Here is a 13,313-nt window from a genome sequence, read left to right as displayed (position 1 = left end):
GATTTCAGAATCATATAATAAGAAAATCAATTTTTAGGGTGTGGGGGAAGTATAAAGACTTATTAGAACAAAAAACACCGTGGTGGCTCTCCCAATTAGAAGCAATATATTTGAGAAAAATGAACATGAGGGCTAATTGACAGCTGTTAACCACAGTTGAAAATCAGGTAAAATTAAAAGACTTTGAAGAGATAAGAGAACTGGAAACAGATTGGTTACAGTATTATCAAATAAATGATATTTTTAAGACAGATAAAAAGAAAGGTTTTAGTTATGATTTATCAAGATTTCAAAAAGATGTTTTAGAAAAGAATATAAAATTATTGTTGAAAATGTATAATTTGTTCCTGGAATGGCACACAAAAGACAAACAGGTCAAATTGCTGATGATACATTGGGAGGCTTTGGAAAACAGATTTGAAATTTATGGCATGTTGTTCACTGAAAGAAAACTACATGAAAATGATGTACTGGTGGTATTTGACTCCTGTTAAATTCGCAAAAATGTACAGAACAAGTACAAATACTTGCTGGAAATGTAAAGAAAAAGAAGGTACCTTTTATCATATGTGGTGGATGTGTAAAGTAACTAAAAGTTTCTGGGACATCATATATAATGAAATGAAAAAAATGTTTAAAATAACTTTTGTTTAAAAAAATCCCAGAAGCTTTCTTATTAAGAATTATAGGTACCGAGATACCAAAGGACCAGAAAAGACTGTTCATGTATGCGACCACAGCCACACAGATATTTCTAGCCCAGAGATGGAAGGAATATGCAGCCCCAACCAGAGAAAAATGGCAAATCAAGATGATGGACTCTGCCAAAATAAAAAAAAATGAACCGGGAAGCTCAGAAATCAAGAAGACAAGAACTTTAAAAAAGAATGGGAAAAGTTTATAAGTTAGGTACTAGATCAATGCAAGGAGGTTAAAACATTAACAGGAATCCACACTTGTAAAGTAATGGAAACCACACTTGTAAAGTAATGGAAACTGTGGATAATTTAGAAGGGTAAAAACTTGGATAAGTATTGATATGCAGTTGTAATGACCGCTCCCCGCTTAAAACGGGGGGCGCCCTTTGCGTGGACGCGTGCAGCCCCTAGATCTGGAGCAGCTCCAACAGCATAGGCTTGGCTTTGCCTTCCCTCAGGTGGGATACCTGGAGGTCTCCGCCTACCTCAGTCAGTTGTCCAATCCCACCTGGGGGAAGAGTTGCCAAGGAGACCAGGCCAGGTAGGGGAGGGATTACCTGCCCACACAAAGGAGGGAGGATCTTACCTGGGAATTCTCACTTGGCTCCAGAGCTTCTCCCACCCTACCCACCCTCAGTCAATGTCTTATTTTGCAGGTTAATTTTCCTCACAGGTTTTGCAGGTTAACTTTTCTTCACAGGTATGCGGGTGCTGCTACGTTAAGGTCGCTGTTAAAGGGCCGGAAAGGAATTTCCCTGCATTGGCAGGTTTCGCCTTTCCCGTAGCAAAACGTCACAACTTTGGCGGTATCAGGCCTTGGGCGGAATCCTTTTGTCCATCTTCCTCTTTGCGGCGGCGATACCAGGGTTCCCTGTTAAAGGGGTTTCTGAAGGGAGGCTTTGACCGTACGCCGAAAGGTCGTCATTGCTCTCCCCTGCGGTGGCAGCGTTACGGGGGCGGCTATCTCTGCTTGAACATATGTTCTCCAGAGCCGGCCCATCACCCACTCAAACACTGGATAACCCTGATGCTCCCTAGGTCCCCGGCTGGGGACTGGGAAGGGAGAACGCCCAATGCCTGAGCCAAGGTCTACCCACATTTGAAATTTAATAAAGTTGTGGCCAATTTAATCCCATAGCACGTTGTCTTGAGTCGTTATTCCACGCAGGATCTGGGGACCGCGCAGGATCTGGGGACTCCGCCTGTCCATGCAAATATTATCATTAGGACCCAGGGAAGGGATGGGGGGAAGTCAGGAGATTCAGAGCAATCTTGATATCTGAATTTTGAATTGTTTTTTTGTCGTATGTTTATTCTTTTGGAAATCAAATTTATAATAAATACAAAAAGAAGAAAAGAAACACACACCTGATTTAGCCGGCCGGTTAAAGCCATTTGTGCAGTGTGACCACTGTTGAATGCTGACAGCATCTAGGAGCCACAGGTGAGGGGTGAGTGCAGGGTGGGGCCCAAAGGTGGACAAACTAGCACCGCATACACCCTACACACTTATCCAGTATCCAAATAAATAGTTTGGATGTGAAGTGGCCTTTAATGACAATTTCTTTAGGCTTCCAGGTAGGACTACCTTCCCTACTTCCCTCATGGCTAGTCCTTTCAAAGAGCATGCAAGGTGGTGTGCTTCTTGCTGTTTTATGAATAAAAGAACATAAGGGCATAAGATGAAAGGCCCACCTAGTGCAGAATCCTGTTCTTCCAGTGGCCAAGCAGGTGCCTGTGCAAAGCCTGCAAGCAGGACCTGAGCACTTGCATTCAGAAGCACTGCTGCCTCTGACTGTGGAAGTAGAGTGTGGCCACTGTGGCTAGTAGCTGTCAGAAGAGAGCAGGCAGTAAATCATACTGTTCAAGTTGGAGTTAACTCTTTATTAGCAAAAACTCAATCTGCACAGTCTTCGCAGAGTGTCAGGCCTAAGGAACACAGCAGGTCACCCCTGGTAGGACTTGGCCCAGGGATCAGTTGCTGCGACTGAAAGCCCCCCCTCCCCACAGCCTGCACCTGTGTGAAGCCAACATTTCCTCTGGCCTTTTCATGCCTCTTCTGGTTCTGGGAGACAAGAGGGAAGTGGAGATATTTGCAGCAGTATATCTATATCGCAATGTGTAACTGTGTGCCAGAGTGGTGGTTGCATGTCATATTTGCTGCTGCAAACTTTACAAAATGATGCCACAGGGAACTGATTTGTGGACCAAACAAACTTTGTGTATTGTTGTGCATTTGTGAGGAAGAGAAGCATCAGCAGATCGTGAGGCTCTGCTGCCTCCGGTCATTGCTACTTTTACTTCCTGGGCTGGGCTCTAACCCCACCATCTTCCCAGATGGGCTGGGAGTGTTGTTATCAAGTGAGCTCCCATGACCTTGGCTGCCCTGATGGGAATGACAAGAAGGCAGCATGTTCCAGCAAGGCCGCAGAAGGGCAAGACATCACCATGGAAGGTCAAAAACTTCTGGCTGCATTAGTCACTTCCAGGAAAAGTGGTTGTTTGGGTTTTTTTCTGAGGGGCTGCAAAAGCCTCCCTCTCTCTTCTTTGAAAAGTGAGTAACCACTTTCCATTATAGATGCTTATTATAAGACCTTTGTAACCTTGTGTTTGATGGGGTTGCACTCCCTCTGAAGGAATGGGTATGTAGCTTGGGGGTATTCCTGGATCCTTTGCTGCTGCCTGAGACTTGTGTGGCTTCAGTGGCACAGAGAGCCTTCCATCAGCTTGGGCTGGTGACCTAGCTGCACCTCTGTCTGGACGGATAGCCTAGCATCTGTTGTCTATTCTCTGGTAACCTCTAGGCTGGATTACTGCAGCATGGATTACTTGCGCTGCCTCTGAAGATGGTTTCGGAAACTTCACCTGCTGCAGAATTCAGCGGCCAGGGGCAAGACAGTTTGAGCATACTACACCGATCCCGCCCCAGCTGCGCTGGCTGCCAGTTAGTTTCCAGGCCCAATTCAAAGTGCTATTTTTGATCTATAAAGCCTCCACCATGAGAGGTCCAGAGGGTGGCAACACGAGAACGGGGCCTTCTCTGCAGTGACTCCCCGTCTGTGGAAAGCTCTCCCCAGGGAAGTTCACCTGGCACCTTCATTATACATCTTTAGGTGCCCGCAGAGGCTGATGGACCCTGATAGATTCCGTCAAGCCTTGCGGGACCTTGCTCCCCCTGGCGACTCATTGACTGAGCTTGTTGAGGGCTGGAATACCCAGCTCCTGGCAGCCATCGATGAGATCGCACCTAGGCGCCCTCTGCGACCCCGCAGAAACCAGGCTCCCTGGTTTACCGAAGAGCTCCGGAAAACGAAGCGGGACCTCAGACGGCTAGAGCGAGTATGGCGGGATGCCCGTGACGGAGCCTCAAGAACATCTTATAGGGCTTTTATGAAAACCTATGAGATGGCGGTGAAGGCTGCTAAGAAGTCTTACTTCTCGGCCTCCATTGCATCCGCTAGCTCTCGCCCGGCACAATTATTTAGTATAATCAGGTCTTTAACGTCCCTTGAAGGACAGCCAAATTTAAATAACAATTTGGCACATAGCTGTGAGGCATTTGCAAGCTTTTTTGCGGAGAAGGTCTTGTTGCTCCGCCATGACCTCCCTGCCAATTTGGATACAATAAAGGAACTGGAGGCCCCTCAACTGTCCTCGGGTCCAGTATTGGACCACTTCGACCGGATATCCCCAGCCGATGTGGACAGACTCCTCCGAGCTGGAAAGCCCACCACCTGTCCTCTCGACCCGTGCCCGTCTTGGCTGATTAGAGCGTGTCCAGATGAGGTGCGGGCCCTCCTGGGGGATATCATCAATTTGTCCCTTGGCACGGGGACATTCCCTGTGGAACTGAAGGAGGCAGTGGTGCGCCCGCTCTTAAAGAAAACATCATTAGATCCTTTAGATCTATCCAATTACCGCCCGGTTTCGAATCTTCCGTTCCTGGGTAAGGTGATTGAGAGAGCGGTTGCTGAACAGCTTGGTAGGTTTCTGGATGAAACATCGGCTCTGGATCCATTCCAGTCCAGCTTCCGCGCGGGTCATGGGACCGAGACGGCTCTGGTCTAACAGATGATATTCGTAGACAGCTGGATCGAGGCGGGTCGGGGCTGCTGATTCTTCTAGATCTGTCAGCAGCTTTTGACATGGTTGATCATGAACTCCTGGACCACCGCCTTGCCGACGTGGGGATTCAGGGCACAGTCCTTCAATGGCTGCGCTCATTTCTCTCTGGTCGGGGACAGAGGGTGGCGCTTGGGGGGGAATTGTCATCGCGCCACTCCTTGGTGTGTGGAGTACCTCAGGGTGCGATACTCTCCCCGATGCTTTTCAACATCTTTATGCGCCCTCTCGCCCAGCTTGTCCGGAGTTTTGGGCTGGGTTGCCATCAGTATGCTGATGACACCCAACTCTATCTGTTGATGGATGGCCATCCTGACTCGGCCCCAGACACACTGACCAGATGTTTGGAAGCTGTGGCTGGATGGTTACGTGGGAGCCGGTTGAAGCTAAATCCTTCGAAGACAGAGGTCCTGTGGCTGGGACGGGACAATATGGGATCGGGGGGGGGGGGCAACTCCCATCTCTTGCGGGGGTGCAATTAGTGCCAGCACCATCCATTAAGAGTTTGGGTGTAATCTTCGACACCTCCCTTTCAATGGAGGCGCAGATTGCAGCTATAACAAAGGCGGCATTTTTTCATCTCCGCCAAGCTAAGCAGTTGGCTCCTTACCTCTCTCGCCCTGACCTAGCCACTGTGATCCATGCGACGGTCACCTCCAGACTGGATTATTGTAACTCGTTCTACGTGGGGCTGCCCTTGAGACTGACCCAGAAACTCCAGCGGGTGCAGAATGCTGCAGCGAGACTCCTTACGGGGTCTTCGCTGCGAGACCACATTCACCCGGTGCTATACCAGCTGCACTGGCTCCCGGTGGAGTACAGGATCAGGTTTAAGGTGCTGGTTTTAACCTTTAAAGCCCTATACGGCCTAGGACCCTCGTACCTACGGGACCGCCTCTCCTGGTATGCCCCACAGAGAAACTTACGGTCTTCAAATAAAAACATCTTGAAGGTCCCAGGCCACAGAGAAGTTAGGCTGGCCTCAACTAGAGCCAGGGCTTTTTCGGCTGTGGCTCCGATCTGGTGGAACGCTCTGTCAAGAGACTAGGGCCCTGCGGGACTTGACATCTTTCCGCAGGGCCTGCAAGACGGAGCTGTTCCACCAGGCCTTTGGCCAGGGCACAACCTGACTCCCTCCCTCGGCAATCTTCGTGGAGCTCTGGCACAATGGTTGCCAGTGGCTTGATTTGAATCAATTTTACAATGAATGATTTTAGAGTGTTGTTTGTACTGTACTTTTGTACTGTTTTATTTTTGTTAGCCGCCCTGAGCCTGGCTTTGGCTGGGGAGGGCGGGATATAAATAAAATTTATTATTATTATTATTATTCAACCAGGCAGATAGCTTTTTTAATGTGTTTGTGGAAGAGGAGTTTCTTTGTTTTTCTTTTATTATGTATTTTGTTTTCTCATTTTGTATTTTTCTGTTGTGAACCACCCTGGGATCTTCAGGTGTAGGCAGATATACAAAATAATAATAATAATAATAATAATAATAATAATAATAATAATAATTAATAATAATAATAATTTTTTACTATGACTATCAGTATGCCAAAAAGTGAATATGAGAAGAAGTGTGAGAAATTTTGCAGGCGGAGCTAACTTTTATCACATTTATTTTTCTTCATGTCTCTGCTAATGCACAGCAATAATAAAGTGGGAGTTATAGAAGCAATTTGAGAGGCATGTGACAAAAGGAAGAATAAAAGTTAGCATGTGTATGTGTCCTCACTCCCCTAAGTACGCTTCTGTCCAGGTTAACTTCCAACCTATCTGTAGACTTTAATAATGTACAAAGCTGCCCTCTTTTAAAGAGCTGGTTGCACTTGCAGCCTGTCCAAAATCATACACACAAGCCAGAAGCAGGCAAGTCAAAGGGGCCATTCTTGTGACATGGCTTGTGGTCAGCAGAGGAAGGGGGAAAGGAACTGTGGATTTCTATTAAGCATAGGAAGAACTTCGGTTTACAAGAATCTAGTGCATATTGCAGCAAATTTCAGGATGAGGGGAGTCAGTGTACATGAGCTGGTAGGATAACGGATGAGGAAAAAGCAAACCAAGTTTCTGTATTGACTGGCAGCCATTCTTCATGACAATGCTGCTCTCTTGCACAAGTTGCCTTTTTTTATTCCAGACCTTCTGGCAGAGTCTTTTGGAAGCCTGAGGTGAAACAGGAAAGTGCCACCCTGCATGCATGCTGTGCACTACCCACCCCCGTGCTGCTTACTGGGGTCAAGTGGCTGTGGCTTTCAGGTTCTGGTGAGATCTCATGGGGCTCTCTCAAGATTGCGCTGGAAGCCTCCACAGCCACTTCTCTGGTGCTGGTGGTGCGGGCATGCCATGGAGGCACTTCTTGGATTCTGCTGCCTGAGGTGACTGCTTCAGTCTGCCTCGTGGATGGGCCAGCCCTGGCTACTGCCAACCCATTTTTTATTGGTCTTGTGACTGATGCTGGCAGATGTGGGCTGAACCTGTGCTTCAAGCCTAGCACACAGTGAAGGAGCTTCACACAAGGAATCTGGTTCTCCATGCATTGTAGCTGTCACCGCCAACAGACTCTGCAGCCACTGCTTGTCCTGTTAAGGATAGCTACAGAAAAGTACACAACCATGTACTCTGCAGTTTCTTTTTTTAAAAGTAATTTTGATAAAATTTTCATTAATAACAGTCCAATGGAGGCCACATTCATGCCATACCAAATCATTTTTTGTTGTTTAGTTGTCTTAGTCGTGTTCAACTCTCCATGACCCCATGAACCACAGCATGCCTTGGAAACTCTCACTTTCTTCTCAAAGCTTCTCCTTTTTTCTGTCCATGGAGTTTTCTTGGCAAAATACTGGAGTGGCTTGCCAGTTCCTTCTCCAGGTGGATCACATTTAGTCTAATCTCTCGGCTATGACCTGTCCGTCTTGGGTGGCCCTGCACAGCATGGCTCATAGCTTCTTTGGGTTCTATTCTATTCTATAGATTTGTTGCGGCCATTGGCCCATATCGAAAACAATACATCAAAATTTATCCATAAACAATACAATTTAAACAGTTCCAAGTTAAAACACCCATATAAACCAATTTTACTTCAGTTAAAATAAACACTATACACAATAAGCTCCCTACCTTCTTTGGGTTATTCAAGCCCCTTCGCCATGACAAGGCAGTGATCCATGAAGGGGTACCAAATCATACCAAATCATAATACAATCAAAATAGCCCATTAATCAGTTCTGAATTCAATGTTTTGGATGACTTCCCATGTTCCGGTTATCAGGAGTTGATGTTATTTCTTGGTCCTGCTCCAATTCTCTTAATTAGTCCAAATACAACAATTCTGATCTTAATCCTTTATTGTAGCAGCCACTGGTGTGATAACTTTCATTCGTATTTTACAAATCCACATCCATGAACTTGCAAAGGGAATTTATATCCTGTAGTTTCTGTGTGAAATATTTGTTTACATTCACCCTTTCCTTCATGTTGTAATCAATCAGTCCTCTTCAACATTGGCCCTCCTTCAAGGACTCAGTTCTCATTACGCCACGACTTCTCCATTTTGCCTTTCCAAAACCAAAAGTATTCCAGCGTCTGGCCATGATTCCTGGCATACTTCCAGCATTAGTCTTCTTTTGATCCTTTCCAATCTTCTAACAAGCTGGTGTCTCACCAAATCCATAATAAATCAGAGTTAGAGCCCTCTTCAGTAGACAACATCACAAATCATCACAGTACAGTGGTACCTTGGGTTATGAACTTAATTCATTCCAGTTCATCCTGAAACCGTTCTTAACCTGAGGTGTGCTTTCGCTAATGGGGCCTCCCACGGCCGCCGCCACATGATTTTCGTTCTCACCCTGGGGCAAAGTTCTAAACCAGAGGTAACTACTTTGGGGTTAGCACAGTTTGTAACCCGAAGCATTTGTAACCCGAGGTACCACTGTATTTCACACAGCCTATTTCTTCAAGTACTCCGTAAAGAAAATTTTAAAGTTCTCGTTGAATCCCTCTTGCATTGTAATCCATTAATAATTTCATTCCAGTAGTAATTAATTAATTAATTAATTAGTTCCTCTTCAGTCAAGGCTTGCCAAATCATGGCATAGCAAATATAATGAAGAAAGAGAAGAAAGGCTCCCCTTCACTTACATAGCAATCCAATTACCATGAGAGTCCTCTCCAAATCAAAACCTTGGCACTCAGTGGCTGATTCATTTAGCAGGTTATCTTTCTCCTTCATCCAGAGCACGTCTGTTTCTTAAGTCCAAATTCAGAACCATTTTAAAAGAAACAGAAGTTTCATGGCGACTGCTTTGGAGAGTTTCCAATACGTGCAGTGCTATGCACTCTGCGTCCCTGCCCCCACATTCCATTGGAGTGAGAGGCAGATATCAGACAATCTGTGAGAGAAAGCTCCCCCCCCCCAACCTGGGGGGGACTTGCAAGGATAATTACTCCCAGATTATCCTTAATTAACTGCACGGCTGGCATCCGCTATCATGGCGGCAGCGCTGGAAGTCGGACTCTGCAGTTTCACATGCTGTAATATATGAAATGGTGCACCAAAACTGATCTCAGTAACCTGCTCTTGGGATAAAAGGACATGCTGCTTTGAATCCGAAAAAAACAAAAAGCAAATGCGGGGCTCCTGCTATGGGCTGCAACTCTGATGTGGTGAGATGCAGCGGTGGAGAGTGTTTTCATGGTGCCCAGGGCACACACATGTGCCAGGGGGACAGGGCACAGCCCACTGTGCACCAGCCCAGGCCCCACCACCAATGCTGCTGGAACAGCCCCAGCCCCAAGCTCTATGCTGCTTTGCAAGGCAGATGATCAGATCAGATCCAAGCCTCACAAAGCAGTGCAGGGCTGGTTTGGGGAGGGTTGTGTGAGCAGCATGCCCACCCAGAAAAATGTGCAATTCTGTTTATAAATAAAAGAGCAACACACACACAGCATTAATGCTTGTCCTAGGAAGCTGCCCCACAAAAAATATAAAGGGGGGGGAACGTATTTTTTCTTCTTTGACTTATTCCTGCCTCCTCATCTGCCACCTTTGCTGAAGAAAAGAGCAGTTGCCAAAAGAGATTGGCTCTAAGGCAAGCCTCTTTGGAAGACACAACTTGCCCACAGCTACTGATCTTCCTCTACCACACACAGCCTCAGGGAGTGTTGGGTGTCTTCCAGGGATTCTTTTCATTCCTGCCAAGTGATGTCAAGACTCTCCAAGCCTGGCCAGCATTGACTGACTGGGACAGGCCACGCACATACTAGGGCAGCAGCAAAGCAGGGGCAATGCAGGGTTTTTTAATTTAAAAACAAACAAACAGATTTTTTTAAAGGATCAGAGTAGTCATCATGGGGAAAATCAGAACTCTGCTAGCTTAATTCCCCACATTTTTCTGTTCTTTTATTATTTATTTTGAATTGCCTGCGGTGGACATAATCTTTGTATCTAAAAATCTTGATCAAGCTTGCTGGTGCTTCATAATTTTCTACAACCTCTAGGATTTCCAAAGCAGACATACTGTACAAGGATTCCTTGAAAGGAAAATTATTGTTAATAATAAATAATAATAATAATAATAATAATAATAATAATAATAATAATAATAATATACTGCCCTATGCCCGGAGGTCTCAGGGTGACACAAAATAATAATTAATAGGGCAGAGGACATCCATCAAATCAACCAAAGGCCTGGTTAAAAAGGAATGTTTTCACCTGGTGTCTCTATTATACACCTTTAGGCACCAGGCAATTCTATACCCTTGGCCATACAGTGTGATTTCAGGTCCCACCCCAAGCCAGATGGAGAGAGGCAAGAGCAGGGCCCTCAGGCTCTCAGCAGGCAGTTCTCCTGCGCAGCAGCAGCAGCAGCAGCAGTCCTTATAGATCAGGCATGTCCAAAGTCCGTTTCGGGGGGCTAATCCAGCCCGCCGGTTGGTTTAATCCGGCCCTTTGGTCGACCCTCATGACCCTTCACTTTGAAAAAAGTTTGGACATCACTGTTACAGCTAGAGCCTGTCCGGCCCCGCCCCAGGCCAGGTGGAGAGGGGCAGAGTAGATTCCTCAGGCTCTCAGCGGGTCAGGAGTCGACAGCTGCCTGCCTGCGCTCTGCATCCCTTTGTAACAGGTCTCAGGTCTGTCTCTGTATCTCCCAAGCAGCAGATGAGATAGTAAGCAGCCATCTGGTCATTACTCTTCAGATTGCAAGTCAGGATGTTGCTTCACACTGTTAAAAACAAACCCTCCTACAAAGAAAGCTCAAAGCACGGAGAAAGGCTCTAGCCTAGCCTTTTCCTTGGCATGCTCATTTCTAGCTGTAGAAATCTTTTTTCTTCATAGTTAAGCATTCTATCCTGTGAGCTCCCCTCCCCACCTGGAATAGTACTGTCCAGACACACCTTTTACCATCTCCTCTGATGTTGTGAGCATGAGGTCGAAGTATCCTTGGCCTTAGCCAAGGCAAGCTATTTTATGAGAAACATAGACGGTGCTTCCAGAAAACTGACTTGCCTTAAAGAAGACTATCTTCTTGTTCAGATTTCTCAGTTTCTGTGGACAAAACCATTTCCTTGGATGGCCACTGCAGCCTCAAATAACTCATATATAACTTGCCATCATCTCCTTGCCCTTTTAGGTCTATTTTTATATTACCTCATCCTAATTTCATCAAATTTATTTATTTCATTTTATCAAATTTCTATCTCAACCACTGCCAAAGTGGTCCAGGACAGCAAATATCAAAGGTTAACACAATACAATTTAAAATTAAAAACATAAACAAATTGAAAGCATTTCTAAGCAATTTAAAAGCCATCTAAAACATTGCACCTGAATACATTAAAAAGCAATTGCAAACCCTCACAGTTGCTGATTTCGATGTTCCATGAATTGTTGTCTTTGAGCCTGGAGAAGCAGGAAGGTTTTCACATTTTACCTGATGGTCAACACTGAAGAAGACAGACCCACCACACCAGGAATGGTGTTGCACTAACAGGGGACTGAGAAGCCCCTGTCATGGGCCAGCGCCAACAAGGAACGAAGGAGAAATTCAATTCGGTTCATATTTAAAGGCAAACCTATCTAATTCACATTTTCCAAAACAATATGCAAATTGAGATGCAGATATCCTTTGAAATTTGCAGTTCCCCAAATCAGTTATTCTTTCCAGCTCTGTTAAAAAATAAATAAAAACAGACTTTGGACCAGAAGAAATGTAGTTAGAACAAGGTGCTTAGCTCTTTATCTTCTGTCATTTTTCAACTTAAAACCATACCCCCCACACACCATTTTAATTGCTAGAGTAAAGCTACAGTGACCTTGCAGCTTCCCTCTTCTGTAGTTTGAGAGTGGTTTCAAAATTTAAAAAGACTAGATAGAAAGAGATTAAGAAGCCTCTTCCCCTCACTACCCACAAGTGCTTGCCTGCCCCAGGCTGCTTCTGTTTTTTTAAAAAATCCAGAAGAATAAAGCATCTCAGAACTGTGCCTAATGTTTAGTTTAGCCTCAGAGAAAAAGTTCTCCACTAGCTTTCTCCTCACCATATTAATATTGCAAGTATAGGAATTCCCCCAACTGTATTATGACATGGCACAGTCCCTCAAAAACTGCAGTTCTGCTGATTGTGTGGTTTGCCTGTAAATCCATAACTTGCCTGTAAATCCTAACATTTCTGACAAAATAAGATATTCTGTTGCTTCATTGTAAATAGAAGCTGCCAGAGAGACACCATCAGCACCACTCCAAACCATGGTTTGACGAGGATGGCATCACTGCAAAAAAAAAAAAAACCTTATCAACTCCTACCAAGCATTTGCTTCAACTGCAACTCATTCAGTTGCATTAGCCCTCCTCCACAACAAAAGGCACCATAAACAGGTGCTGGCTCGGGGGGGGGGGGGGAGGAAGCAGTAAGAAATAAATAGATAAAGGTTATTCAGGCAGCTAAATCCAATAACTCAGCCCTCTTCTGGAATGTTATAAAGCTTTCCCAACCAAACAAATCAGTAACAGAGGAACCCTATATAACGCCAGAGGACTTTATAAGGACAGAGCAGTGGGGAGAGGCCAAAGCCCTGAAAGTATTGTGGATCTCCCAAATTGGGCCCCAGTAACAACGTCAGAGATTGAGAGTCTGGTAGCCCAACTGAAACAGGGGAAAGCCCCGGGGGCAGATTTAATACCAGTAGAGGCTATAAAAAATAATTTAGACTTTTGGGGCCCGGTTTTAGCCTCACTTTTCACCAGCATAGACACCTATGGATATATTCCTGAAGACTGGGGGCTTTCAATCATTGTCCCAATATATAAAAAAGGCAAAAAAAAAAATGATCCTGCCAACTATAGACCAATCAGTCTTCTAAACGTAATAAGCAAACTGTACGCAAGACATTTGCAGCGGAAATTCAAAGACTGGCTACAACAAGAAAACATCCTTTCAGATGAGCAAGCGGGATTTTGAGAAGGGCGTTCAACCATCGACCAATGTTTAGTTCT

This window comes from Podarcis melisellensis, assembly GCF_964234715.1.
Source record: "Podarcis melisellensis genome assembly, chromosome: 5".
NCBI classification, from domain to species: Eukaryota; Metazoa; Chordata; class Lepidosauria; order Squamata; family Lacertidae; genus Podarcis; species Podarcis melisellensis.
This window is presented reverse-complemented; position numbering follows the sequence as displayed.